General features: G+C 41.7%; 2 long non-coding RNA genes across 2 annotated transcripts in view; one reads left to right on the top strand and one right to left on the bottom strand.

Moving 5' to 3' along the window:
• LOC102152083 overlaps positions 1-22,158 on the bottom strand; it is an 84,987-nt gene that overhangs the window by 45,031 nt on the left and 17,798 nt on the right. The gene's annotated exons all lie outside the window — the stretch shown is intronic.
• On the top strand, positions 18,742-21,413 carry LOC111096412. The gene is made up of 2 exons (XR_005361305.1): positions 18,742-19,594; positions 20,537-21,413. It is a non-coding gene; the product is annotated as an uncharacterized LOC111096412 (long non-coding RNA).

The raw sequence follows: 22,158 nt of genomic DNA, 5'->3' as shown, positions 1-22,158 counted from the left end.
CAGGTCTCCAGGATCACGCCCTGGGCTGAAGGCGGTGCTAAACCGCTGAGCCACCTGGGCTGCCCAATAAAGTTTTTTGAATGAATATATGACTCGCTATCACAGAGAACTGACTTCTATCAACCTTTGTCATTCAAGGGGGGGATTATATCATCCTTCGTAACTGTTGATGTCTTACTCTGTATTTTTTATTCTTTCCACCCCCTAAGTTTTCAAAGTTTGTCGGTTCTGTCATTAGCCAGCAATCCCAGTTAATGCTGACCTCATTACTTTTGTTTTTGTGGCCTAAGTACACTTTCTGCCACGAGTCTAGCATACCCTGGGCTCCCTTTCCAACTTCCCTGACATCTGCCATTTCAGTTCTTCCTCCTTACTTCCATGGCAGATGTGAACTCCCAACACTGGTGTGGCAACAATTTAAATTCTCTCCCTAACTCCCTAGTTTAGCAGTGCCAGCAAGAACCAATCCAACAGAAAGAAAGAATGAAAAAAAAAAAAGAAAAAGCGTTGCTCATGCATATGATTTGTAGCAATAGATAGAGGCAGAGCCATTCCCAGCTGGAAACAAGTGTTCCCAGCTTTGGGTCCGTCACCTTCTGGCCCCAGGTTAACAGGGACTCATGGTGAGCAATCAGGTTCTCCAGCCCCTGAGTGCAGCAGAGCATCAGGCTCATCTCATCTCCTTCCCGGCAGATAAAACATTCTTTGCCTCTAATTAAAAAGATTAATAAAGGAATAGGACACATCGGGTTCACATCAATCATTGCCCATGTGGTTCTTATTACTGTAATTAAAAGTTATCTTCCCCAAATTTCGGGACGAAAGTGCCATGATCTTCAATTGAAAACACATTGGAAGTTTTACATTCTCTAACTTCATTCATTTTCCTTCTTAACAAAAAAGTGACAGAGCAATATTCTTATGGCTGATAGGTTTAGAAGTGTCCTTCCTAGCAATCTATCAGCAAAAAATACACTTTAAAAAAAATTCCTTGAAACACACCATAAAAGGCACATTTCCCTTTTGTATTCAAAATGAAGGATTGCTTATTTCTAGAATTCCTATGCCTGCCTTTTCTTTTTGTTCAGCCATCAGAGAGAGCCCTTGAAAATTCTGATATGAAATCATTTTTAATGACAAGTTAAAAATTCACTAATGTCTCCACTATCAGGCTTGGGCTAGAACAAGACAAACTTAATGCTTGAAAACCTATCTCTCTCAGAAGGCATCGGCTCTCCCAAACTGACACGAAACACCAACACGCTTTGCTGGCCCCTGGGTTCACCTGGAAATGTGTGTAATTCTGGAGACACTGAATCCTTTTATATAATCTGAAGGAGTGGAGTCAACCCTGGGGCAATATATCTGGGGAATTAGAAATTCAGTTTCAATGAGATCAGATTTTACTGGTCGACCAGATACTGTGGGCTTAGAGTCGGTGAGGCTGCAGCCCAGGGGGGAAATGGCCAGAGACATGGAAGGTGGTTCCAGGAGTTCGTCCTCTGGGTGGGTATGAGGTCTCCAGGCAAAAATGCTTCATCTGGAAGGCCAGTAGGATCTCCAGATGCTTGGCTTTTCCTTTTCAGTATATTTCCCTCCCGCCACAGTGCTTCCCGACGTTCCTCTTTTCCCGGACTCTCCCGTATCCTGGTTGCTAGAAGCCTTCGCTGGTTGAAATGCATGAGCGTTGCCTTTTCTCCAGGCTCTCAGCCTTCCGACCCAGGGCTCTAACTTCTCTCTGTTTCTCTTATCTGTGTCAAAGCAGGGGGCTTGTAACATTCTTTGCACATCTCACATCTGCACAGTTCAAAGCAGGAGCCTGCAGCCTCAGTGTTTTTTTCTTATCTATCAAGGCTTTCCTGTGCAAACAAGGGCCTCGGCAGCTTCATCTACATGGCTCCCTAGCAGCTCCACCTAACACACTTTGAGACAGGGGCTGACCACCTCTAGATTCGGGTTTCTTACTCCCATGAAAAGTGCACACAACTTTAACTTGCAGGCGACCTCTTATTTAAAAACCTATCGTTTCTAGCTTATGGATATCTAATCCCACCAGAGTCCGTTGCTTTGTACCAAAGTCCTTGTCCACAAGAACTTAATGGCCTTCTCCAAGCCATTCAGATCTGTGTGGAGCCACACTCCAGACTGAAGTAATTCCCTTCCCTAAAATCTCGTGGTCTGTATTATTTCCATCATTCACGTGGCACTAAACACAGTGCCCCTTGTACCTCAGCCTTTTTTTTTTTTTGTTCAATTCTTTCTCACCTAGACTATGAGTCTCCAGAGGGTGGGAGATCTGTCTTTTCTCTTTTTGGTTCCCAGAACCTCTCATAATGTTCTCACATTGCAAGTGCTCAAAGAATGTTCATAAGGATGATACCTTTTAAAGATTTCCACAGTGGGTAAAGTCAGACTGTCACAGAGTCAGACCCAGCAGGTGGAAAGTGTGCACATGGAAATGCTTGTAGTTATGGATAATTAATGCCCTTCTGCCAAGGCCTGCCTGTGTCAGAGGCTGTCATCTGGGCCCCCCCTGGATTTCTCAGAAGCCGTCATCTGTGCTCTGAGCCTCTCTTGCATGTGCCAATGTACTCAGGCGATGGGGCAAAGAGTGGGGTCAGAATTTCTTTGCCAGAGAAAGGACCTCCATTTACCTAAACAGTGCTTAGGAAAGTGCAATGCAGACAACATGACAAGCTGCACTTCTAGGATGTGATCTGAAAGGGCCAAATTCAAGTGTTCACTAGGGCAGTCAACCTCCTCTAAATTCTAAATCAATGTCTGAGGGTGGAACCTGTCCTGGATTCTGGTCCCTCTGCCAAACACATAAGATATGGCCAAAGCCTCAGGAGGGAGAGCCAAACATTGAGATGGAAAATAATATCTTTTTAGCTCAGAATTGGGGGTTGCTAGTTGGGGCCCAGGGCTACAGGAAAGCACCGATCTATACATTGAATGCAGAGGCAGAAGCAAAATATGCAGAAAGAAAGAAAAAAAAAACATACAAGAGAGTCTATATTACCAAAGAACATAGAAGAGACTCAATAGTGGCGAATATTGGAAATGTTCAAAGTATGTTCTCAAAAACAGTCAGTTCGTGTTAACTTGTCACCCACTGACACCCCTATAGTTTTTTTTTTTTACTGAGGAACTTGCCTATATTGGAAGTTAAATTATCCAAGAGAGAGCCATACATTTCAAATATTGTAGATCTGCAAACATTTTCAATGAAATCAAATGAAAACATATCATTTGAGACCACAGCTGTTTTCCACATTTTCCTTTGTTCCTCTTGGATACTTTTCTAACTTATGTTTGGTTTCATCACTTTTTAAGACCAGAAAACATTATCAGTGGGACCGCTAGAGCACCAGCCCAACAGAACACTCAGAAACAAGCAACAGAAGCACATTGTTTGGGCTGCAAATCCTTTTTTTTTTTACTTTTCCATATGTTGGTCTACATGGAGCTAGTGATAAGGCAGAGAGTCTGTCACCCCGACAGCGAGTCTGGAGGTTCTTGTAGGGAAAAAAAAATACGGCACAACACATTGGTTGGATATGGAAATGGACGGTTGGATGAAATGCTTTGTAGGTAAGGGGCTTGCTTTCCAACTAGTCTGCAAAATCCTTGAGACAGAGCCATGTACCTATCATCCATAATGCATGGTTTATTTTTAGTATGCATTTACATACAAAGTTGATGCTAAGTCCTCGATGAGCACTTCTTTCCAAAAAAAAAAAGTTTACTGGCTGTTGCAGAGATACGATCTCCTTTTACTTTTTTTTTTTTTTTTTTTTTTTTTTTTTTTTTTTTTTTTTATTGGTGTTCAATTTACTAACATACAGAATAACACCCAGTGCCCGTCACCCATTCACTCCCACCCCCCGCCCTCCTCCCCTTCTACCACCCCTAGTTCGTTTCCCAGAGTTAGCAGTCTTTATGTTCTGTCTCCCTTTCTGATATTTCCCACACATTTCTTCTCCCTTCCCTTATTTTCCTTTTCACTATTATTTATATTCCCCAAATGAATGAGAACATATAATGTTTGTCCTTCTCCAATTGACTTACTTCACTCAGCATAATACCCTCCAGTTCCATCCACGTTGAAGCAAATGGTGGGTATTTGTCATTTCTAATAGCTGAGTAATATTCCATTGTATACGATCTCCTTTTAAACGGCACCCGCCGTGCTTTGCCTTGGTGGCTGGCCATGCATTTTAAAGACAGCTTCTTCTACACTGTTTGAAAAAGGAGTCCCACCCTCAAAAACCAAGAGCAACCTAACGATGCTTCATCCTGTCATGTCTGGCCAAAGCTACACTTCTTTTTATCCCTTTCACTCTTTGATCCTCAGATAAGTGACATCTACAGCTCTGTGTAACTTTCAATGTTATATATTAAAAGCAGATACACACTGAAGACAGATACATGCTGAAGACATGCCATAATTCAAGCTTCATAGACGGTAACACAGACAGAAGAAGCAAGAGACGGGAACTTCAAATGAAACCTGCGCAAAATCCTTCCTCCCAAAGTGATAATGATAATAAATGGGGAGATGAGTAATCATTGGTCTAGTGCCATAACCTTGCCACGTTACGAAATGAGTTCAGTTCTAAAGTAGGCTTAGAATAGGCAGTAGTCCTATGAAGCCTAGGCTTCCTAGGGACCGAAGCTAAAGATACTTAGTGGATCCTGGACCACATCAGAAATCTGACCCCAAGCCAAAACTACCCATAGAGAGAGAGGTCAGGGAACTCTGAGCCCGCTTCAGCTCACGCTGTCCCTGTGGGGGCGAGAACATTACCTGGAGGACTTCCCACACCTGCTCTCATCTCCTTGAGGCTGCTTCTCCAGATCAGGGCCAGAAGAGACCGGCCTCCAGAGTTTGAGACAAATAGGGAGAAATGTTTCATATGATCATACTTTGTCTCAGCTATCGAAAACACCCCGTGAATCGTGGAGCCAATGTTTAGGGAAAGGGATGGGACAGGCTGCCTACGGTCTAGTACTTGACGAAATGTTAAAAAAAAAAAAAATCTATGTGGTGAGTAAGCTAAGTATTCAGATGTTTGAGGTAGCTTTTCTAAACTTTACAATCGCCCAGAATTTGGTCTTCAGTTAGAACAAGAAAGCCACACAGGAACAATATTTCTCTTAAATTACTCCATACTATGAGATTACATGGGAAGCAGATGAGGGTGGAATAATAGAGTTCAAAATATTGTATTTCAAGAACAAGAAATAGTGTTTAGCAGGCCGTTTGAACATTTCGAGAATGTCTAAAAGCCAAAAACAAGAGACTAGCCTAAGGATTAAACACGAGGGGAAGATTATTTGTTCAGACCCCCGTTTCATGTTGCACAAAGAAATAATAAACAAGGGTGCTGGGTTAGCTACATAGAATGCATTCTGCTTTATGAATATAGATGCAAATGTGGGTGGTAATCATCAGTGTTTATCATCTTACCAACATGATAGAGTCTGTAGCTTGGAGGCAAAGCGCCTTAGAAAAATGGGCCTCTCCAGCTTCTCCATTCTCCCTGAGAGGAACCACAGGACCAAAGCTGGCCTTTTCCTTGAGCTTTCTAGTCAGAGCATCAATCACCAAGCATCCAATAGTGAAGGGCCCCCAAAGCAAACTCATCATGGCCTGGGCAATGTGAACCTCATCATTTTGGTGATGCCGTTCTGAGAGAATCACTGGGTACCCATGTTTCATTTCCAGCTGATCTGCTGAGACTCATTTGCACTGGCCAGGGACAATAGTCAGCTCCTGGAATGCAAGCGTTTCATCTCATTCACTGAAACGAGGCCTTCAGGAGCTAAAAATTCTTCTGGTTTCATTGCCTCCTGGCTGGTAGTGGTGGTTGGGTAGTGTGAAAGGTAGAGGCTGGTTTAGTTACTACTGCTTCTCCCCTCTTGCTCTCCTCTCTTCTTCTGCAATTCCTGAGCAAAGGCTTTTCTTATGGTTCAAACAAACCATAACTGTCACAACTGCTTTTTACTGAGCACTTGATCACGCATCAACCAACCTGAACAGTACAGAGACCCTGTATGGCAAGTACTTTACAAATAAACAGCAGCACAGAGGGGTTAAGTAATTTGCCTGAGGTCACACAGCTAATGAATGAAACCCAGGCCTTCATAAATCAAAAACTGTTAATCACCATGCTATAATTGATTTTCGCGAGCCATGTGGTTATTAGCTCCCCAATTCTTGAGTCTCAAATTTAATGTCTCATTCCTACTTTTATCTACCATCACAACTCCTTTTACTGGTATACCACTTTTATCTCCTTATTCTGTTCAATGATTCTTTAAATTAAATTTGTTTTGCTTTCAGAATTATTCTCAGTGTCTTGGTTACACAATATCATCTGCCGCTTCTAAGAGAAAACGACAGAAAGTGTTCAGTGGGCAGAGGCTGACTTTCCAACTCAGGCACCCATCTATAATTTTGCATTATAATTTAGAATTACTGCTCTCAAAGTGGCACCCCTAATTCTATTCTAGGCCCCCAAAGACCTGGAAATGGTAGACAATGGCGGGAGGGAAACATAATGATTCCTCCTAAATTGAAAGTCAATAAAAAATAAAAAAGAACATAAAAGATAAGGCAAGCTTGAAGTGGAGGCCAGAAACTGCTACAACTCTAAGAATAAAGAGAAGAGAAAAGGAGCCAAAACAAAAGAAATGAAAAACAGAAAATGTCCATATTGGAGATCAGTGACAATGAGAAGAATGAGGTGAGTTTCATTCATTATTCCTTCGACAAACATGCACTGAGCACTTACTATCTTCTAGAACAGGGATACAATGGTCAAGAAGCACATAAACTCCTTGTCCTCCTGTGGAGTCCACAGTGTTGAGAAGGGGTGGAAGAAAGATAGTTTCTATAGACAGAAACTATAGAGTTTGAAGAGTGCTTTTGAAGCTCTGCAAAGCACTTTAGAACCTGAAAATGGAAGGGCTCGCAGAAGTGGTTTAGGCAAAAATTGGGGGATAAATGCTATAAGCATTGCATGAGAAATGTCCCAGAAGATCTTAAGGCCCTTTATCTCCTTATGTTCAGGCTAGTCTAGTTCCTCGAGCAGATCATTGAATCTCTACTGCATTTGATTGTTCTATTTAATAACTATCTTCTGCAGAGTACTTTGGAGTCTGTTTAGGGATCACAACCTATGATAATTTAGAAAAGAAGATGATGGTATGTCTGTGTATTCTTTTTTTCCTTTTGCCATTAAAATGTCTGACATATTTGGGTGCACAATAAGCAAACACAGATGTGAATGAAGCAAAATAACGGAAGGAAGTACTGATGGAAAACTGAAAGTGAAAAGGCCACGTAGCAGATTTCACAAATGATTTGAACACCAAAGGTCAGAGCATAGCAACCCTACGGTTAGGCTCCCGTACAAATATCATATTACAGGAAATATACACTGGAGAAGAATAGAAAAGGTGCCCGAGAGGGTAAGCCAGATCAAAAAGTTTTGGTAAGCAGCCGGGTTAGGGACTGAGCTCTGTGGAAGGAAGAGCCCCATGCAGGGCAACGAGTGGTGTTCCTCATCCGCCACCTCAGAAGACCTGCAGTTACATGGCTGGGGGGAGAAAAGATAAATGCAAGACCAAAAATCCAACGAATTGCAGAGGCACTGGAACCCATGTCGTTACACGTGGAGTAATTTGAGAAGAGGTTAGGAGAGTCCGCGGAAGATGCTGTGCTTGTGCACATGCTGAGCAAGAGAGGAGGCTGACGGGAAGAACTTCTGGAAGCACCATGACCGCAATGACTACCACCGATGAGGGAGGAGAGAGAGCATCTGCCTTGCTCCCCATGGAATGCCTTTTGCTGTTTTGGAGAGTGCGGTAGAGGATGTATTGGGGACTGGTAGTGACATCACCGACTCTTCAGGGCTGATGAAAAATGGCACCAGTTGACAAAGAGGTGTGGAAGGTGGAGAGTGAGATGGGAGCACAGAAAGTGATCCAGGGCAGTTAACCCTATAAGCTCAACAAGAAGTCTGTCATGAAACCAACTGAAATATCTGCTGACTTAGCAGAGACTCAATTTTTCGAGGTCACAAAAAGAAGGATTTTACTATGGGAACTAAGAACACTGTGAAAGTTCCAGAGGCTCCTGCTTATTTACCTGACCCCACTACCTCCCCTCTGCTTCTGTTCTCTATATAAACTGTCCTGCTTCTTAGCTAATGGTTGGGTAGCTCTTTCCAGTGACTGTCTAGTAGGGAATCCTCCAAATGCTCTCTCTGGACCACAGGAACAGGTGCTTTGGCATCGCTGCTCTGGATGATACTCTTTCATATAAAACATTGCCTTGTCATTCATCCTTTCAGTCATTCACCAGCTACGGTTTATGTGCTGTCTTCATGCCATGTACGGTGTTTGGGGCTGGTCATTAAATAATAAGCGACATTAAGGAGAAACTATTCAGGTTAATATTAATTCAGGAGTGATGTAGTTCTGAAAAATATGACAACCATCCCCCATCTCAGCATCGCAGGGTTTTCTGATTATCAAAAGGACCATTGAATGACTCTCTAAACAAAAGCTTTTTTGGTTTTATACATGTGCTCAAACCTGACTGGCCCTTAATCGAGGCACTAGGCGAGGTCATAAATGAATGGTGTAGGCCCTTCTAAATCTGCAAATGGCCTAACTGGAGGCCAATTCCTACACCAGTTTTTGTTTTCAACTATACCAAGCTGGTTGATTACTATAATTTCGGTCCTGATAGATAGATACAGGATAAATCCCAGGGCTGGAAGTCTGATGGGAGTATGCAGCTAAAAATATGTGGGGTGCCTGGCTGGCTCCGTCTGTAGAGCATTCTGCTCTTGATCTCAGGGTTGTGAGTTTGAGCCTCACCTAAGGCATAGGGATTACTTAAAAATAAAATCTTAAAAAAAAAAGTGTGGAGAAAAAAGCATCATTAATGTATGTCATGCAATTAATAAAAAATATAATGTGACCTTTTTGTCATTCTAAAGAAATATTTACCTTATAATTTTGTATTTGAAATGCTGTCTTTCTTTTTTGATGATGTTCCCCCACCCAAACTGTATCAGGCCCTACAACACGTGGACCTGCCCCTGGTGGAACCTTCTCTCTCTGTTCTGCTGCTATCTAGCTATGAAAATTGGGCTGGTCACTTAACTTACCTATTTATTGTTGTTGGTGTTGTTATCTTACCTCGTGTTTCCTTAAAGTATGTGTAGCAATACTCTCAGTGTGTAGTAGTGATAGGTTTTAGAAGAGGTTATCTATGGAAAAGTATATGGCAAATTAAAAATACTGTACTCTTGAAGGCATTATTTAGAGCCCCACAAGCCCTTCTTACTTCAGTTTGGATTGCATTTGTTGCTTTAGCCTCAAAAGCCCCTGTGGGGCTTGCATTGTTGTTTGGCTCTGGAATTCCTGTTAATTAATTAATTAATTAATTTTTATGTAGTAAAGCTCAGACTCACTATCTAATCCCAAATTTCTTCAAGTAGACATCGAATTATTTACTTCTTTATAGATTTCACTGGACCTAACACTGCATACATGTGCTTAATAAATGTGGATTTTTCAAAAGGAACTGTATTCTAAGATTTTGCAGCATATTTATCCATCCATCCATCCATCCATCCATCCATCCATCCATCCATCCATCCATTTGTCTATCCATCCATTTAATAAATATCTAATAAATGCTTAACATGTGCTACAATTGAAGCCCAGAATGAGCACCGATGAAAACCAGGCTGCCCCAGTTGAAGTGGGCTTGGGGGACCCTGAGCCCAGCCTGATTGGCTTCCTCCTGGCAGCATTCGAGGCTTACAGCTGTGGAGAGGATATGTGCAGATCACCAACCCTAGCACAACACACTGGCCGATACCATGCAATATGCTACAGATATAACAATTGATGCTAGACAGTGCTTCCCCTCCCCAAAAGCTTACACTGTCACAGGGAAGACCAAAAGGTAAAGAAATAGATCATAATAAACTTGCCTGAAGGAGTTAAGGGAAGCTACACAGAGAAGATATCCTTTGAGGTAGGCCTTGAATGGCAGAAAAATTCAGCAGGCAATAAAACAGGAGAGTATTCCTTAAATAGACATCAGCATCCACAGAGATGCAGAGATATGCCAGCATAAGCCAGTGAAGAATAGGTGGGGTTTCTGTGGCTCTGATGGCGGCAAAGACATTGACACCAATGACATCCTGAAGGGCTTGGTTGACTGTTTTTTGTTTTGTTTTGTTTTTGTTTTTGTTTTTGTTTTAGAGAGAAGGGGGTGGCGACAGAGGGATAGGGAGAGAGAGAATCTTAAGCAGGCTCCATGCCCAGTGTGTGAGCCTGATGCAGGGCTCCATCTCACAATCCTGAGATCATGACCTGAATTGAAATCAAGGGTCAGACACTTAACCGACTGAGTCACCCAGGAGCCCCTGAGCTTGGTGGATTTTTTAATCCTGTATTTTGTTCCTTTTTCTGGGTGTAGTGAGCAGTCCACTGAAGGTTTTAAATGGGGTTGCAGGTTCAGCCTTGCATTTCAAAAACAATACAAAAACCTCCCATTAATCCTGAGCTTCCAAAACTAGAATCTTCCATCCAGATTCCAAAATGTTTCACCATTTGGTATGTGATGATTGTGGATTTCTTCTGGATGATTCATGGAAGCCACTATCACAGATTCATCCCCTCTAATATTAATTGAATTTAATCTGAAATGGGAAGCTTCAACAGTGTTGAAGAAAAAGAAAATATATTTGAAATCTAACTCCCTTATTTTAAAAGTCTTCAAAAAGCGAGAAATATGGGACTATAACATTTGCTCTCTTTCTCTAACTGTGCATTTCTTCTAAACAATTTTCTGAGATTTCTCCATTGATTAAAGTTAGGACTTCACTGTGGGAACCCTTGAGTTTTAGCCAAACAGAGATTACTCTTTGGATAATACCGTGCACAGTAAAATGGAATATGCCTACTTTTGTGTATCTAAAAATGATTAAGAAGTCTGTCCTGAATGTGAAAACCAGAATAAAATGATACGCATTAGGTGCAAAGCAAAGAAGTAAAATACCACCCGGAAGGCAAAAAATATGGGTTTCAACACGGGCATATCTGTAGGTCTATCAAAAATATGATAAGGCAGAAAAAAAAAACCGCTTGCATTAAGATCCACATCGCTGAATTCTCCAGAAGGCAGGCACCAGTCAAGTATGGGGAGAGGGAGCACTTCCCCGGGCAGGTCCTCCCGGGTAGAATGAGGTCCCCAAAGAGCAGAAATGTTAATTATTAACCTCAATATGAGGCCCTGCATTAAGAGTTCATATTTGTAAATGCTTTTGATCCTCAGATAAGCTGTTTTCTGTTCCAGCACTCCCTCGGCAACTCCAAACTCTCTATTTATTATTTTTTTATTTTCTTAATTTTTTAATCAAGACCTGGGGTGAGGATGGTGGGGTTTGTATTTGGGGAGGAAGAGAATCAAGAGCCCCCTCCATACCTGGGAAAATGCTAATTCCTGTTTTTAAGAAAATAGGCTAAGAAAAAGCTCAAGGGAGTCTAGGACATCAAAGAACTCTTCTAGAACAACTTTTTGACGATTTAAATGAAAATGAGGCGACGTATATGGATTACATTTTCCCCTTAAAGCAGCCTGAGGTTTGAAGATTAAGGGGGAGAGAGATGGACGTAGAACATACTAGGGGTGCATCATCAGAGTTTCAAGGGTCCCGCCGCCCAGGGCATCACCCCGCACCCCGAAGTAGGCCACGCCAGCCCTGAGAGCACTCTGTGGTAGCTCTTTCTGCTCACGAAGGACATGTTGTCCTGTAATTACTCTGTCATTTCCTAAAAGGTGAAATCCGTAACAGGTTCATGCTTTTTGGCCGAGTCGGGAGTCCCGGTCCCCCCACATCCTTTCAGGAGGAACAAAGAGGAACTGGACATTTAAGAACTGTGCTCCAGAATCTAGAAGAAAGAATATTTGGCAGGGAGGACGCAGATAAGACACAGAAAAATGGCAAACAACATTTCTGTTTCCTCTCTGGCCTCTCAAAACACCTCCAAAATGCTTTCTGTCATTAACTTTTTTTTTTTTTTCCTCCCTCTCTCTCTCTCTCTCTCTCTCTGTCAACAAACAAGTATAATTTTGTAACTGAATGTGATAACAGAATAGGGTAGGGTAAAAATAGCTAATGTTTAACTCGCAGACAAAATGAAAAACCTACCACCCCAACCAATGTAAATGTTAAAGCGATGTTTTAATTCTTAGGAGAATCTAAAGGAGACGTGAGCATTGATCAAGGGTGGTTATTTGTTGTCCGCGCTCCTGATAAAAATTGTAAGGTTGGGGAATTAAAAAAAAGAGAAGTTTTAGAGCCTAGAATAATTGGGAATTTTACCGTCTCAAAGATCAAATGCAATAGGAATGTAACCTGGGTGTTTTTTTTTTTTCATATCAAAATTAATCTTTCAGTTTGAAAGGTCTAGCGTTGTGAAATGTTATAGGGCATTTCTGGGCCAACTCAGAATGAACAGTTAGCAGGCTTATCATCAACTTAGGAATGATGTTCTAATTTCATGAATTGTAAAAAGTCTAGTCTTCTCTAACTCCACAGGGAAGTCAGATCAATAGGTGAAATGTCTGTGTATGACATGGTTTTGTATGAGTTGGAAAACTCTGTATATTATATAAGCAGTTACTTGCTAGTCAATTCTCAAGGGTAGGCCTCCTCTGGAGGTTCTTAAGATATGGTCGTTAAACACAGCTTCATTTAGACCCAGTTCATAGCGACACAACCTCTGATCATTCTATCAGCTACCTACCCTCTGCCAGTACATTTTAATAATCACACTTTTCTTTTGTCCTCTAACCTCCACCCTATCACTCAGAAATTTCTGTTAACCTGAATCTTTGAAAACATGACCCAAAATAATCATGGAAGTTAAAGTGGAGATTCGGTGGCTCACAGCTACAATGTCGTTTATGTCTGGAATCTTTTCTGATTGTTCGTGGCATCAACTTTACTGGTCAGTGTTCTTCCCAAACTGGTTGTTACATGTTTTGAATATTATCGTTGAATGGATGCACAGTGTCCTAAATTCCTCAAGATAATGTTACTAGGTCTCAATTAACACTGCCATTGACTTGTTTCCGTCGCTTGTCGTATCTTGCCAAGAATATTGCCAAAGGCCCTGATAACCGCATGAGATCACTTGTGTTCACTACAGGATACAAGCATGTTGAGATAGGTCTAGGTAGGCAAGGCTTCGTATAGGCCTTGATTATTATGATAGATTTAGTATCTCCAAAAAATAAAAGATAAAGAAACAAAGATTCAAGGAAGGTGGAAATGAAGAAAGTAGGTTTTTTTTTTCTTTTTTTAAGATTTTATTTATTTATTCATGAGAGACAGAGAGAGAAAGAGGCAGAGACACGGGCAGAGGGAGAAGCAGGCTCCACGCAGGAGCCGGATGTGGGACTCGATCCAGGACTCTGAGATCACGCCCTGAGTCAAAGGCAGACGCTCAACCACTGAACCACTGAGGCATCCCAAAGAAGGTAGTTGTGGTTCAAGAAAAATGAGCTAATATCAGAGGAAGGAGATGATTTTGAAGATGACAGCGTATCTACAGTCCATGTCCTATAGCCAGCCTCACAGACTTCTGAGTGTCAGGTGGCCGCGGATGAAACCCACCACTTAATTTCACCTCAATCAAGAGAACACTGGAAGGGGAGCCCTCAACAACCCTGATTTCAGCATCGTCTGCAGCCAGAGGAAGACGTGTCCTCAGCAGAGAACTGAGTTCCATCAGTGACGTTGGTGTAGATGCCAGGGGGCAGCCACAGAAACAGCAGCCTTTGCCCCTGGACTGTGCATTAGCAACAGAACAGCCCCTTTGGACACTGACAACCACCAGAGACATGACCACAGAACGCCAGCATTCTCATGCATCCATTCACTGATCCCAACCAATATTTATGAGTTCCTGCTATGTTCCAAGAACTAGGGGTTACAGATAAGGCAGCAAAAATAACACATCTGCCTTTCTGATCATTAACTACAGTGAGAAATCTATTTTCTATCCCAGTTGAGCACACGTACATGCATAGGTGCACACATACCCATGAGCACCGAAACAAAGTTTCAGGAAACAATGCTGACCCTTGTCATATGATGCACTCTGATATTTTCTACACTCAGTTGATATTTTCTATTATATTGTATCCTATATTCTTTTGTGTTAAAAATATGCTGCTTAGTCTTACTAAATTGATTTATGGACCAATGGATTCTGACTCACAGAATGAAAAGCACTTTTCTAATTGGAATTACAACTGTCGTATTTAATATTTATTAAGCATTTACGATGTGCTAGGTACTGTTCTAAGTACTCTACGTATACTAACTTATTCATTCCTTATAACTTGACTGCATTCACTTGGATAATGAGAGGACTTAGTCCCAAGGAGTCTTGCTCCAGATCCTACACACTTAAACAGGGAAGAAGGATATAATGAATATCACCAAATAACCAAAGGGACTTGACCTTGTAAGGAGACACCTCTGAGGACTCTCAGATCTATTTAGGAAAAAAAAAAAATTAGTAGGAGTGGTCTGTGAATAGCCAGGAAAATAATGCCTTGCAACTGTTCCTGCAAACCTATTTTTACCCTCAGGCTGTTAGGGCCTGGAAAACACAAATGATACCTCACTACATCTCTGCTTCTCCTAGAGTTAAATGTTTTCAATACAAGTCTGATGTTTTCACCCTCTGACTTCAGAACTTTCAGTGCAACTCCAGGGGCCACTTGGTAATATCCACTTAGTGTGGAGTGTATGTTTCTTCTGCCCCACCCCAGCTACCAAATTGGAGGTCAGTTGCAGTTTCCTCACCCTCCCAACCAGCAGTTGTGTGGAATACCATGACAGTGGGTAAATACCACGGATGGTAGTTTTGAAAGAAGCATTGTGTACAGGGAAAGCAAATCCATACTCAGGATAAGTGTACATTCCAGTAAGAATAAAGCATTGCCTCTCCCATGACAAAATCAGTCCAATGCAATCAACCAGGTAGCCGGTTTGATCACCCTAGAGAATGGTGCCATGTCGGGGACTCCGTGTTGGTCTTTGATGCTGGCATAGCGGGCATTCAGCAATAGCTGACGCCAGGTTGGTACTGGTAAATAGAAGTCTATATCGCTGAGCCCATGTAAAACTTCCATCCTTTCCACCATGGCCACACAGTTCATGACCCTTTGGGCAATAATGGGGTGGCTGGGGAAAGAAGCTGATTGAAATCCAGCAGATGGCTCATTCTATCTACTTGATTGCTAAAATTCTCCTCTGCTAAAGTTACCCTTTGGTGATCATTGAAATGTTACACAGATATCTACACTTTTTTTTTTTTTCTCATTCAGAGAGGTCTATCCACATACCTCTTTTCCAAATTTCTTTGTTGCCAATGTTCCATTCATGTTCCTTCCAAATCTCTAACCATGCAGCCAAGCCATTGGCCACTGCCAATGGATCTATACACTCTTCCTACCCTTTGCCATTTACCATTCAGTGTATCTAGGTGTCTTGCTTGAAGTTTCATCCACTGGTGGGATTTCCCATTACCATTGTCTTTCAAGGATGTCCCAGAAAGGGCAGTGTTGTATTGCAGCTGCTCACTTTTGGGTGGTGCCTGAATATCATGCAGAAGAAGCATCTGCATGATGGGTTAAGCTTTCTCTTCCTCAGTCAACTGGTCATACAAAGTCTACACGTATACATGTGTATGTATTTGTGTGTTATATTCAATCTGATTTGCAAATAAATTAATGCAACATAAAACCCAAAAAATCCATTTTGGGTCAAGCTGGATATCATGAGGTAGCCAAAGCTAGCATGCAAATTAAAAATTGTGTATCATCAAAACCCTTAAATTTCAAAAAGTACAGTACATATACTATAGCTTATCAGTAAGTTCCACGTAGCCAATTTTCCTATACCACTGGACTAGACAGTTTCTTTGGTTCAGCATCAGATAATATGGTTAGCTTGCCACACAAGTAGCTAGAGACCATGCTACAAGACTTACATACTATAATTTTAAACACCAGAGAAACAATGGCAGAGCAAGATGCTTCCCACATGAGAGGCATGTGAGAATTGAGACCTTAGGACAGAATAGAAAATTCACACCTCTCATCTCATACTTAAATAAATATAGAAATAGGAAGCCAACCAGCCAGTCAACCCAGGGTAGGTTTTATTTTCAAAGTCAATGTTAAACTCTACTACAATAAAAACAACTGTTTATTGGACATCTTTTCTAAAAACACATGAAGTTCTGAGGATCTACATAGCTCCACATATTCTATCATTGTTGATACTCTGCATTAAAGACAAAACACATATCTTTGCCCTAAAGGGGCTTACTTTCTGAAAGACAGGATAATTACCAACAGAGTTAACTGAAATTCATAGAAACATAACTCTCTTGAGCAGCCCGGATGGCTCAGCGGTTTAGTGCTGCCTTCAGCCCAGGGCGTGATCCTGGAGTCCTGGGATCGAGTCCCACATTGGGCTCCCTGCACGGAGCCTGCTTCTCCCTCTGCCTGTGTCTCTGCCTCTCTCTCTGTCTCTCATAAATAAATAAAATCTTTTTTTAAAAAAGCCACTTAATAGTCATAGAAAACCTATGGCTATTACTATCATCTTTAAACAGACAATTGTGACTTAAAGAAATCACTTAACTAATGTCTCCAAACTAGTATAAGGTAAAAATGGGATTTCTATTTGGGTCTAAATCTCATGCTTTTAGCCACCAAGTGAAGCTCTTACAGAAAGATAGCAAATGAATACTGGTTTAATTCCTCCTCCTCAATGAGAACCTTATGAGTTACCCCCTTTACCTTAGTTATCCATCCACAGTTTTTGTGGTATGCACAATAAAAAGTATTGGGTTCAAATTCTAACTTCTTTATTGCCTGACTGTGTGACCTTGGCAAAGTCATTTAGCCTTGCTCAACCTTATTTGGTTAAATAGTAAGTGGCTTCTCTTATTGGCAAGTCTGAGATATTCAAGTGTTTTGTGAATCAGAAAGTGGAATCCAAATGTAAAATGCCATCTGCATCTCTTTGTAATGTCACAAGAAGCTATATGAAAGTTAAAAAGTAACAATTTTGAAAAATTTGTATATTGGTATTTTATCTAAGAATTATCAGTCTCACTACAAAATGTAAAAGCAAAAGGAATCAAAATAAAATTCAAGAAAATCATTAATTCCTGAAAGAATAGGATGGGAGAGTTAGAAGATCTCTACAGGAAAGGCAAGACAGTGAGCACCTATACAGACAAGTGGAGTGGTCTTAGTCGTGTCACTTAATCTCTTCAAGCCTCACTTTCCTCCTTTATAAAACTATGGGGTTGTGCTAAATAATCTTCAGGTTCCCTTACAGGCTTCACATTTTATCAGTCAAGACCTTCAGGATCCTCTAGCTGTGACCACCTCCGTCTACTTCATTCTGACCAGACTGGAGAATCTAACAAAATCTCTCACCCAGTTGATCTGAGTGCATTTTAACCACAGAAACACTGAAGATCGTGTGTGTTTGGTCTGCTTTTCTGAACTGAATGACCTCTCAGCTTTGTAAAACGTATCTTTCATTGACTTCAATATCAACCACCTAATCCCTGGAAATTAATCGAGGGAATTTGAGTTTGAATTTCCTTGGTGTATGGAAAATCTTGTTACTTAAATCTCACTGTTGTGTGTTGTAATTTTTAAGAGATCATCATAGCAATCTCCTAGTTCTATTTAAACTCTCTCTGAAAATCCAAATGGGTTTATTTCTTAAATTGCTAATAACCTTACCCAGTCAGACAAATTATCAAGTACATGGACTATAGTTGAACACAAACTCATTTCATTTGATCAAGGCAAGAAAAAATATAAAGATTTCCATTTCGAGAGTAAAACTGCCAGGGTGAATTACTTGGAATGCAGTTCAACGTGATGAAATGCCATAAATTATACTGAAAATTTCTTTGTGTAGGTATTCAGCTCGGTATGCTTTTATTGATAAAACAGCAATCCCCCTCCTTTTTTTTTTTTTCTTTTTTTCCTTTTTTTTTTCCCCCTACAAGGAGTAACGATTACATTTCCCTGGAAAAGGATTTGACTTTTATTAGCTGACTACGGCACTGGTACAAAAACTCTTAATGCTCTTATGCTAATTTTGGCAGGAAAAAAAAATATATCTCCCTAATAAGGTCGGCCTGGGGTCTTGGGCCTCATGTCACCTGGCTTGTGTTCTTTTGGTCTCTCCTGTAAGGGCAGCTCAAGCGAGCAAGTCAGTTCACTCAAGTTAAAAGCAGGAACCAAGGTGAAAGAAAAGTATTCTCAGATACAACATAACAAATGTACTGCCTCATAAAGATGCTTTTTTCAAACAAAAGTCTGGCAGAGCTGGGGAATCAGAACAGAAGGAAATACAGAGTTCTAGCAGGCTGCACTTGTAGCTCCTGAAGGAGGCTGGATGATTCCCACACACTTCTCCCCCCACTGGGCGTGCATTCGGCAGTCAGTCTTCTGCTTCGGTTCTGCTGTTTGATTTGCAAGAACCTGCTAGAGTATACAAAAGTCAAAAAGTATATATATATACATATATCAAGGTTTTTACGTCCGTATCTTTGAGCCGAGTCTTCAAGAGCGACCAGCTGCCTTCTGAAGAGACCTGTTGGAAAACTTGGACGGAATCTCCCCGAGTTGGAGAGGAAGGGGCCCCATTCCCTGCGCATTAGTCACTCTGTAAAAGATTAATCCTAACGAGCTACGTTCTCCAGGCGGGCACACCCAGGCTTTGCATCACATACCTACGATTGCTCAATATTTAGGCCAAAACGTGTATACTCAGATGCTGATGGATATCGTCTTTCCAGAAACCATTAACCACAGCATTAACTGTACTAACTTAGGGAGGTTAAGGAATGAGGCCCAGCAGGGGGGTGCTTCGAGTGGCTGGGGAAGCACCTGCTCAAAGCCGGTGTAGAAGGACTTGTTGAGGGGACTCCACTTTCTAAAAAACACAGCCCGAAGAAAATCCAGTGCCCCGGCTTTCTGTTCTGAGTTTTTGGCCCCTTCCCACGTCTTTGCAGGCCAGTTGCAGCGGGGAGTGCTGCCCGCTTCATTGGCTTCATCAGCTAATGGCAGCCACCACCGTGATGGAGTTGGGAGCGTCATGCTCAAGAAATCAGCAAGGGGACAGAAGTTCCTGCTACCCTTGCCAGAGCCCCGGGGGACAACCACACACAGGGCGGCCACGCGGAGTTGGCTAGCTGTGCGCCGGGAGCTGGGCCCGGCCTGCTGCTGTGGCCCGGAGGTCACGGCCCATGCTCAAGGCCCCTGTCCCAATGCAGGTCCGCAATCGAATGCCATTTAGATTCCATGCCTGCTTTGCCTGATGAAAAAGGTTGTTTTTGTTTTGTTTTGTTTTGTTTTGTTTTGTTTTGTTTTTTTAAATCATTCTTCTGGCCTATCTCTTGGGACTTTGATGACTGTTGAGATTGAGAAGACGAAAAGGTAAAGAAACAGAAGCAGATTTTAAAAATCGAGCTAAAACAAAGAGGGATGTGAAGCAGAGAGAAGCATGAATCTCATGGTAGGATTAAACATGAATTTGTACTTAATGAATTTGAGAATAAATGTTAATTTATTAACAGAGAGAGAAAGAGAGTCCTCTCTATATATGACTATGCATATCACAGGGCTAGGTGATGCTGAGCCATCGAGCAGATTGTGACTCAGTCTCTCACCTTCAAAAGCTTACATTTCAGTGGAGGAAACAGGTCGATGATATTTGCTGACATTACTTTTGTCATTTGTGCCAAGCTTTGAGCAAAACACATGGTAGGCTGTATCGCTTTTAATCCTTAGTACACTATATGATTGATTAAGTACTATTAGTATCATGCAGGTTAAGACTCTAAGGCTTGGGAAAATTAAGTAACCTTGCCTAAAATCACACAGCTGATAAAGAGGCAATCCAGCAATCAAGCACAAATCTTCCAAAGTCAGGAATCGTATGCGTTAGAATCATGATATGGTGGCTCACCAAGAATACAGTGAACAATAATAGAAGCAGATTGGAACAAAGGGTAAAGAAGAGGTAGGAAAAAGTTGGTTGGGAGAACAAAGAAAGGGATACTTCATTTTAAATAGCTTTATTAGGGGGACACCTGGGTGGCTCAGTGGTTGAGCATCTGCCTTTGGCTCAGGGATCGAGTCCCACATCAGGCTCCCATCAGGGAGCCTGCTTCTCCTTCTGCCTGTGTCTCTGCCTCTCTCTGTGTGTCTCTCATGAATAAATAAAAATCTTAGAAAAAAAAAGCTTTATTAGGAAGTTACTGTTGATCTATGGCTGTATAAGCAGCTCCAAGATGTTATAAGGAGTCTCAAGTGTCAGTGTAAGGTACTTGGGTATTGTTTCAGTAACTGACGTGCCCTCTCCCCTTTCTGATTTAGGGTAAATGCCCGAAGCTCTGTGCACATAAGACTCAATATCCTTTGTTTTGTCGGAAGTAGAAGAGCAATCGTGTACTTGCACCTGAGGTGAACAGCTGTCAAATCAAAGAACAGGAACAACAGAATGTGAAGTTGGACCACAAGAATTTGCAGAAGCAGCAGGGACAGCAGGGGCAGCCAGTTTGTGTGCACACAGCCTTCTTTTCTCCATGAGAATGTAGATTCCAGGAGGTCTGGGACATTCCTTACCTTGCATGTTGCCACATTGTCAGTAACCAACTTGGTGCTCTGTGAATGTAACCAGGTAAGCTGATGAGTCTCTCAGCAGACTCTGAGAGAACTGGGCCTCATCGTGGGTTTTCCCAGGTCACATTACCCATAACTTTGCTCCCCATTTCATCTTACATCTTAGACTTTCCTTCTGGCTTTGTGTTTCTTTGACTGGAAGTATATTCTTCAGTCCTCATTCCTTCACTGAGATTCTACTTATGATAAATTCAGTTTTTAAAAGAACATTTGATTTTATCCCCATTCTTGAATAATAGTTAATTAATCATATATGTAATAGTCTGGTTCCACATTTGATGTTTGACTGCTGGTCCTTTTTGACTCTCACTGCTTCCCCATCACCTTCTGCCACTTATCTGGGAAAACTGATAAGAAAGCCTGGGTGCTTTTTTAGAGTCAACAGGTAGTTCAAACCATGCAAACATGGTCCACACGAGAGAACTCTTAACCCAATACAGCTCCAACCCCCAACATAAACCCCAAGCTATTTGTCCCTCTCTGGTCTCACATCATATATTGGATCTGCTGGAGAACCTGCCCTGTTCTCCTCAAAAAGCTCCATTGTGTATGTAATAAACCTTTCCGCATCCTCTTGGTGTAAGTGTGGCATCATTAGTTTCAACATCTGAACCATATTTTGGGTGAGGGTGGATCCATTCTGTCTTTGAGTAGTGACCATGACAATTGGAACAGTGAGCAAGGAATCTGAGCAATGACGTCTTCTCTTACTTTGACTTGCTAAATGACATTGCTGCCTGATGACTAGTATGTCCTTTAGTTGTGTTGCTGCCTCCTGGAAAGTTTGTGCCTTGAACTGTGCTTCTTCACACTGTGTTTGCTGAGTCCTACTAAACCTAAATTGGAAGCTTTGCTGATTGGCATTTAAAGACAGGCATGTGGGATTGGGGCCCTCTTTAAAGGGACCCTGAGCTGTGTGCATACAGACCTATCTGTAAGTCTCAGATTGGATTGTTTTTTTCTTGACTCTAGCATAAGCCAGGACTAATGCTAGTATAATGAGAACAACTCAAAAACCATGTAACTGTTGGTTTTGACTCTCAAGCAGCATTAGTTCCCATCCTATAGAGCTCTCAGGAAAAAGACAGATATCCAGGACACTATACTGGCCCATTCAGTGGTCACTCACATGGAGGAAGAGCACTCTCCATGTGACATGCTGATGTCTATGCTCCTACAAGCAGATTTCTCACTGGGACCCAACAAAATGCCTTTGCTGCTGCTGCTGACTATGCCTCTGTCACCAAAAAGGATCCTGATAGGATTATAAGGATAACAACTACGACACCTGTGTGGCACAGCCAAGTCGTTAATTC

This window comes from Canis lupus, chromosome 6 (assembly GCF_011100685.1).
Source record: "Canis lupus familiaris isolate Mischka breed German Shepherd chromosome 6, alternate assembly UU_Cfam_GSD_1.0, whole genome shotgun sequence".
In the NCBI taxonomy this organism is placed as follows: Eukaryota; Metazoa; Chordata; class Mammalia; order Carnivora; family Canidae; genus Canis; species Canis lupus.
This window is presented reverse-complemented; position numbering and strand designations above follow the sequence as displayed.